We start from the raw sequence: 8,941 nt of genomic DNA on the forward strand, positions 1-8,941 counted from the left end.
TAGTATTTTCTGTTTTGAATAGGGAGTTCAAGTGTGCCCTGCCACCTCCAAATGACGAGACAACACCAACGATTAAAAGGCGGCATCGAAAAAGAAGCAGCAATATGAAGGGCATGGTCCACAGCAGCATATCCAAGAAGGCGAAGCAGCATGGCACGACCGCATAAGGAACTGGATTCGTTCTTTATTATTACTAGATGACACCCCGCGCGTTGCCGCGGGAATCTTAGCAATAAAAGTTGGATAATTACACAAATGAAATTATGATAGTTTGAATATACTTGTTGACTACGTTGTCTCTCGGATAAATTAAACACATTTCATGAGATTGAACAATACACAATACAAATACAAATATTTTCCATTTTCCTTTTAGAAATATCAATATTAGTGGTCTTTCAGTTGTAAGTGACCAAATATAGTGAGCACTAAATCATTTGTTCATCGAAAAATCTCACAAAAAGAGCAAACAAAAATTCAACAAATCAAATAGGCATTGGTGATTGGCAGGGACTCTCATCTAACAGTTCAGAGGACAGAGAGTTAGCTCTCCATCTCAACGAAACTGCATTGCAATATTGGCAGGAAATGTCCTGATGGAAACTGAAAAGGGGAAGAGTATTAATACAATCCATGAAAAATAGAATGACATTAAAATATAAAGAATATATGCATCTTGATGCTTACAAAAGATAGAATATTAAAAGAGATTACATCGCCTCTGTTTATGATAAGAGAAAAAGGACCTTCAATGCTACACAAAAGGCATAGTAGAGCCAAGAACAAAGCATGTGTGTTAATGTTTGGGGTTACTTGCCTGAGTTTGGCGGGCGACAAACTCGACGGTGTCCAGGATTGCGAAGCGCTTCTATTCTGATATTGATTAGCCTTACAGACTTGGATTGCTGGCTGCAGCACACATACATGTTGAGAAGATTTTTAAGGCCTGGGATATAGGTGCACGTGGTTGGAGCATGGCGTGTTTGCGGGTGGATTGCAGCGTCCATGCAAGTTTTGAACAAAGTTGAGAGGCGAGTCGACCGCGTGGAGGCGGATTGAAGGCTGCGGTGATACGCCAAATCAGGTTGGCTTGTACTGTACAGAAAGAAGATTCAGACCGATAGCAAGAGCCACATAGTGAAGAGGAGTTTTATGAATGAGGAATCAGGTTGAACTGTACCTTTGCCAATGGAAGATTGGAGTTGATAGGACATTGCAAATGGACGGCAGTCGGCAGAGCAACGTGCTGGTCGATCCTGAGCAAGGCAGAGCCCTGCAGCCAAGGAGAAGAGGGCGAATAGGGTGGCATGGGTGACTGGAGCGGCAGAGTCGCTTGCGACGGAGAGAACTGTAGATATAACATTACAAAGAAAGACAGTTAAGTAGTACAATCTTAACGAAAGCACATTCATGTGAAGAACTCCCTACCACCCTAGTGTAAACAGAGTAGCCCAATGTGGTTAAGAAAAAGCCTAGCAATTTTCTATATAAAAAATGGACCAGTCCAGATATACACTCTACATTGGTGCGGTGGAGCTGCGATGTTTTTCCGAGAAGGATGGAGTTGTCAGGACTGACACCAATCTATGATCTGAGAAAATTTGTATTGCAATTCCTTATCACCTGCTTTTGTGTGCAAAGTACTGCACGACAAAAGTCTCTGCACAGCAGAATACCAGTTTGGGGCTGCAAGCATAAGTTGGTCCAGAGAGGGATGCAACTTATAGGGACGATTGGCTCAGGTTCACCACATCTTGTCTATCCTTCAAGGGCTTCAGATGTGTCCCAGCTAACACACGCGGCACCAACAAACAACGGGTGTCCACAACAGAGACTTCAAATTCATCCCATCAAGGTAAATTATCTGAGAAAATTTGTAATTTGTGGACCATAATCTGTGAAGACGGCAGGAAGAAAGAATCTCAACTGCTTATATGGGAGAGAAACTATGTCAGTTACCACTGCATGAGGAGGGAGAACATGCAGCTGAACACCATAAGGCATTTGGAAGTTGTAATGTGCCGGCAAATTAAGGAAATAAAAAACAAACCTTTGAAATTGGGATCAGTGTGCATTATTTGATCATGGGCTTTACTATCACATATCTGAAGGGTGTATTCCGATATATTTATCCAACATTATGCAGGCGTCCTGTTCAATACAATATGTGTCAGCAAGCATGTAGTATAGGACTATAGGCATCAATATAGTTATCTTGAATTTCAGAGAGAATACAAGTATGTTCATAAGAGCAACTTTGTATTGTAAGTAGATGATCGTGTACCATTTGTACGGAAAGAACAACATAGTCAATCAAAAAATTGTATCACTCGGGAATTATATCAAACCCATGTCGTTTACAATGGAATAATACTGCCAGCAAACAACGTACCTGAAAATGAACTGGACTATATATGCCATAACCTGTGATCCTACAAAACAATAATAATAATTCAAACTGGATACCGATTTTTTTACTAATCAAATATGAGAAAGAGAGAGATGCAGGACTGTATCAATAGTGTAGTTGTTCGTACTAATCTAACATGAGAGAGGGGGGCTGGGGGTGTGATCGGACTTGCTACCACAGAGGAGAAGATAGTGGACAGAAAAGAACTTCCTAGCACACACAAATCAGAAGCTCCAACCAAGCCAACTAAAATAACCGCAAATCTGAGGAGACTGAGAGGTAGAAGAGTCCCAACCTCTAATCCAGGTGATTTTGGAAGAGGACGCCGGCACCCGGCCGGCAGCAGACCAGCAAAGCCGACGGCGGTGGCGACCATGGGGATCCAGGTTGACAGCAACAAAAAATCTCTGGTGGTGGCAGACCTCGAAGGCTTGGCAGATAGCGGAGTATGTAGAGATCGATAGATGCAATGAGAGAAGAAGAACGGCGCGCTCGGAACCTTCTTTCCCCACCACGGCGTGCGTTTCAGAGGGTGCTTGGATACGTTTTAGTCCCATGACTAAAAGTAGTGGACTAAAACTTGCTAGCCTCACCCATGCTTGGATCCAAATACTAAAGAGACTAAAATCAAATTATTGAGCATTTATTATCCTCCAAACCATCCAATTCAGAACTCGCATGTGTTAAAGTAGAGAAATTAAATGAGGAGAGAGAGGGCTAATACATATTTTAGTAGGTTTCCTATGACTTAAAGTTTTTAGCCTCAAGACTAGTTCTAGCCTCTCTTTAGTCAGGGGTGCTTGGAACTTTAGCCTCTAAAAGAGACTATTTTTAGTCATACTAAAAATAGTCCCTTGGATCCGGCCGGAAGATAGAGGGCAATAACAGAGGAGATCAACCGTGTCGTGGAGAAAATAAATTGAGGAAACCAAGGGTGTCGTGGAGATGATTATTTATTAAGAAAAAATGAATATTTTTTAGAAAAAAGTTTAACTCGCTGATGTGGCACACTGCTTAGGTCTATATAGGATGATGTGGCACATCGCTGATATGGACAGTGTGCATGGTGAGAGAATAGGAAGTAGTGGGGAGCAACTTCTTAAGAATGATAAATTCAGAGCTCACTCCTTAAAAGTGGTACTCCCTCCGTCCGCAAGTAAGTGTACACCTAGGTTTTGTCCTAAATCAAAGTTTTAAAACTTTGATCAACTTTATAGGAAAATGTAACAGCATTTATGGCACTAAATTAGTACCACTCGATTCGTTTTGAAATATAGTTTCATAATATATCAATTTGATGTTATACATGCTATTACTTTTTTATATAAAGTTGGTCAAATTTAAAACTTTAACTTAGAACAAAAGATAGAAGTACGCTTATTCCCGGACGGAGGGAGTATATATTTGGCACAACTTGAGTTATGCTGCTCTCCATATGATTGAAGTGTTGTTAGCCTGATACGTTTGCAATCTCACAGGGAACTCCGTAAGGCTAGTCATAGTGGGAGTAACTTAGCAAGTAATATAGCGCATTTCAAGACAAAATTGCCTATGTGGTGTAGTTATTGTAACCTGATGCAACCTAAAGTAAAATGAGTCTACAATCTAATAAATGCAACCATCTATGATACTACTTTTATATTACTTTGCACTATGAAAATAATACATATATTAGTGTCCTACGCATGACACTAGTCAAAGTTACTCCCCACTACGACTAGCCTAAGCGAAAACCGCCCTGCACCAGGTGTTCGGGAAGGGCCCCCTAATGTGCTGACATGGCTGGATGACAGACGGTGTCCCATCTGAAGCCACTCTTGCAGTTCAGGATTTTTGTTTGCTACATATATAATTGAGGAGTGGGAAACTGAGTATACAGGATTTTGTTAGAAGGTGTTGGCGTTGGCAGGTTTGTTGGCTATGTCTGGTTGGCTGTGATGTACAGGCAGCAAGCAATGTCTGGTTGTCTTTGCAGAATCAGCCGCCGTTCTTGGGCCCTTTTCTTTAGGCACGTGCAAGACGCTGGCACCAGGCGGACTGAGGGGGTCCGACAAGTTTGGTCAACGCCTCCGAGGCACAAGGAATGAAGCCCTAGCTAGCCTGGCGCTGCATGTGTTGACATTCCTCCGAAGCAACTGGCGGCCGAGCACTTGAGGACTTGACTCGGCAACCCGTGGGCGGCGGTACTCTTGGGAAAGAAGAAAAGGGAAGGATCGTTTAGGTATAATCAATGCATATGCAGCATCCGTGCATATGCATTTGAGCTTACTAGGACTGGCATCTACTCCCTCCTTTACGGTTTAAAGGGCTCATCTCAAAATTTTCAAATCTTCATCATATTAGGCTCATTTTGAGTCCAATTGAGTTAAAAAGCTTTGAGTCTCATGTCACATTTAATGAGAGGGAGAGAATAGTGGTCATGTATTCATCTTTTTTTTTGAGGGGTAGTCATGCATGCATCTTATTCCATAGTACATGCATCATGCAAGTCCAATGTGAGGAAGGGTGCTGCACTTATTGCTTGGAGAGTTGAATAACCGGTTGATATCTCATTGGGCAGTTTTGTATTCATAAAACTCATGCCATCCCGTCACAATTTACCTTGGTTCATGAGATTTCAGATTTGAAACCAAAAGAGATGGCGTAGTAAGTACGCTCTCTGTAAAAAAATATAAAAGCGTTTACATCACTAAAGGGGATTAGCTAGCTAGTGTATTCACTAGTAGAAAAAGGGTTAAACGTGAAGCACAGTAGTGCCGATTTGATTTTGGCCCGCTACTAATGGTACCATTAGTGCCGGTTCGAACGGATTTGCATTAATGCCGGTTCGTGTTGAACCTTTAGTACCGGTTTGTGCCACGAACCGGTACTAAAGGGGTGGTGGCAGGCTGGCGTCAGGCCGGGGCCCCACGAGCCTCTTTAGTCCCGGTTTGTGGCACAAACCGGTACTAAAGGGCCAACCTTTAGTACAGGTTCGTGCGACGAACCGGCATTAAAGGGGTCTAAGCTATAGTCCCGGTTGGAGACACAAACCGGGACTATAGGGCAATTTTCAAACTTGAAAAAATCATAACTAAATCATCGTAATTTAGAAAAATACATATAATATATCAAAATTTGCAGAACAAAAAGATCTATAAGGGTATGTAGATCACACTCCCCCCTCTCGTTGCTATGCACACCATGATCTTGCGTGTGTGTAGGAATTTTTTTGAAATTACTATGTTCCCCAATAGTGGTATCAAAGCCTAGGTTTTATGTGTTGATGTTATATGCACGAGTAGAACACAAGTGAGTTGTTGGGCGATATACGTCATACTGCTTACCAGCATGTCATACTTTGGTTCGGCGGTATTGTTGGATGAAGTGGCCCGGACCAACATTACGCGTACGCTTACGCGAGACCGGTTCTTCCGACGTGCTTTGCACATAGGTGGCTTCCGGGTGACAGTTTCTCCAACTTTAGTTGAACTGAGTGTGGCTACGCCCGGTCCTTGCGAAGGTTAAAACACACCAACTTGACAAACTATCGTTGTGGTTTTGATGCGTAGGTAAGATTGGTTCTTGCTTAAGCCCGTAGCAGCCACGTAAAACTTGCAACAACAAAGTAGAGGACGTCTAACTTGTTTTTGCAGGGCATGTTGTGATGTGATATGGTCAAGACATGATGCTAAATTTTATTGTATGAGATGATCATGTTTTGTAACCGAGTTATCGGCAACTGGCAGGAGCCATATGGTTGTCGCTTTATTGTATGCAATGCAATCGCGCTGTAATGCTTTACTTTATCACTAAGCGGTAGCGATAGTCGTGGAAGCATAAGTTGGCGAGACGACAACGATGCTACGATGGAGATCAAGGTGTCGCGCCGGTGACGATGGTGATCATGACGGTGCTTCGGAGATGGAGATCACAAGCACAAGATGATGATGGCCATATCATATCACTTATATTGATTGCATGTGATGTTTATCTTTTATGCATCTTATCTTGCTTTGATTGACGGTAGCATTATAAGATGATCTCTCACTAAATTATCAAGAAGTGTTCTCCCTGAGTATGCACCGTTGCGAAAGTTCTTCGTGCTGAGACACCACGTGATGATCGGGTGTGATAGGCTCTACGTTCAAATACAACGGGTGCAAAACAGTTGCACACGCGGAATACTAAGGTTATACTTGACGAGCCAAGCATATACAGATATGGCCTCGGAACACGGAGACCGAAAGGTCGAGCGTGAATCATATAGTAGATATGATCAACATAGTGATGTTCACCAATGAAACTACTCCATCTCACGTGATGATCGGACATGGTTTAGTTGATTTGGATCACGTGATCACTTAGAGGATTAGGATGTCTATCTAAGTGGGAGTTCTTAAAGTAATTGATTAATTGAACTTAAATTTATCATGAACTTAGTACCTGATAGTATCTTGCTTATGTATGTTTGTTGTAGATAGATGGCCCGTGCTGTTGTTCCGTTGAATTTTAATGCGTTCCTTGAGAAAGCAAAGTTGAAAGATGATGGTAGCAATTACACGGACTGGGTCCGTAACTTGAGGATTATCCTCATTGCTGCACAGAAGAATTACGTCCTGGAAGCACCACTGGGTGCCAGGCCTGCTGCAGGAGCAACACCAGATGTTATGAACCTTTAGTACCGGTTTGTGCCATGAACCGGTACTAAAGGGGTGGTGGCAGGCTGGCGTCAGGCCGGGGCCCCACGAGCCTCTTTAGTCCCGGTTTGTGGCACAAACCGGTACTAAAGGGCCAACCTTTAGTACCGGTTCGTGCGACGAACCGGCACTAAAGGGGTCTAAGCTATAGTCCCGGTTGGAGACACAAACCGGGACTATAGGGCAATTTTCAAACTTGAAAAAATCATAACTAAATCATCGTAATTCAGAAAAATACATATAATATATCAAAATTTGCAGAACAAAAAGATCTACAAGGGTACGTAGATCACACTCTCCCCTCTCGTTGCTATGCATCACCATGATCTTGCGTGTGTGTAGGAATTTTTTTGAAATTACTACGTTCCCCAACAGTGGTATCAGAGCCTAGGTTTTATGTGTTGATGTTATATGCACGAGTAGAACACAAGTGATTTGTGGGCGATATAAGTCATACTGCTTACCAGCATGTCATACTTTGGTTTGGCGGTATTGTTGGATGAAGCGGCCTAGGCCGACATTACGCGTACGCTTACACGAGACCGGTTCTCACGACGTGCTTTGCACATAGGTGGCTTGCGGGTGACAGTTTCTCCAACTTTAGTTGAACCGAGTGTGGCTACGCCCGGTCCTTGCGAAGGTTAAAACAGCACCAACTTGACAAACTATCGTTGTGGTTTTGATGCGTAGGTAAGAACGGTTCTTGCTAAGCCCATAGCAGCCACGTAAAACTTGCAACAACAAAGTAGAGGACGCCTAACTTGTTTTTGCAGGGCATGTTGTGATGTGATATGGTTAAGACGTGATGAGATATAAGTTGTTGTATAAGATGATCATGTTTTGTAACCGAGTTATCGGCAACTGGCAGGAGCCATATGGTTGTCGCTTTATTGTATGCAATGCAATCGCGCTGTAATGCTTTACTTTATCACTAAGCGGTAGCGATAGTCGTGGAAGCATAAGATTGGCGAGACGACAACGATGCTACGATGGAGATCAAGGTGTCGCGCCGGTGACGATGGTGATCATGACGGTGCTTCGGAGATAGAGATCACAGGCACAAGATGATGATGGCCATATCATATCACTTATATTGATTGCATGTGATGTTTATCTTTTATGCATCTTATCTTGCTTTGATTGACGGTAGCATTATAAGATGATCTCTCACTAAATTATCAAGAAGTGTTCTCCCTGAGTATGCACCGTTGCGAAAGTTCTTCGTGCTGAGACACCACGTGATGATCGGGTGTGATAGGCTCTACGTTCAAATACAACGGGTGCAAAACAGTTGCACACGCGGAATACTCAGGTTATACTTGACGAGCCAAGCATATACAGATATGGCCTCGGAACACGGAGACCGAAAGGTCGAGCGTGAATCATATAGTAGATATGATCAACATAGTGATGTTCACCAATGAAACTACTCCATCTCACGTGATGATCGGACATGGTTTAGTTGATTTGGATCACGTGATCACTTAGAGGATTATAGGGATGTCTATCTAAGTGGGAGTTCTTTAAGTAATTTGATTAATTGAACTTAAATTTATCATGAACTTAGCACCTGATAGTATCTTGCTTATGTATGTTTGATTGTAGATAGATGGCCCGTGTTGTTGTTCCGTTGAATTTTAATGCGTTCCTTGAGAAAGCAAAGTTGAAAGATGATGGTAGCAATTACACGGACTGGGTCCGTAACTTGAGGATTATCCTCATTGCTGCACAGAAGAATTACGTCCTGGAAGCACCGCTGGGTGCCAGGCCTGCTGCAGGAGCAACACCGGATGTTATGAACCTTTAGTACCGGTTTGTGCCATGAACCGGTACTAAAGGGGTGGTGGCAGGC

The sequence above is a fragment of the Triticum urartu genome, chromosome 3, assembly GCF_003073215.2.
Source record: "Triticum urartu cultivar G1812 chromosome 3, Tu2.1, whole genome shotgun sequence".
Lineage (NCBI taxonomy): Eukaryota > Viridiplantae > Streptophyta > Magnoliopsida > Poales > Poaceae > Triticum > Triticum urartu.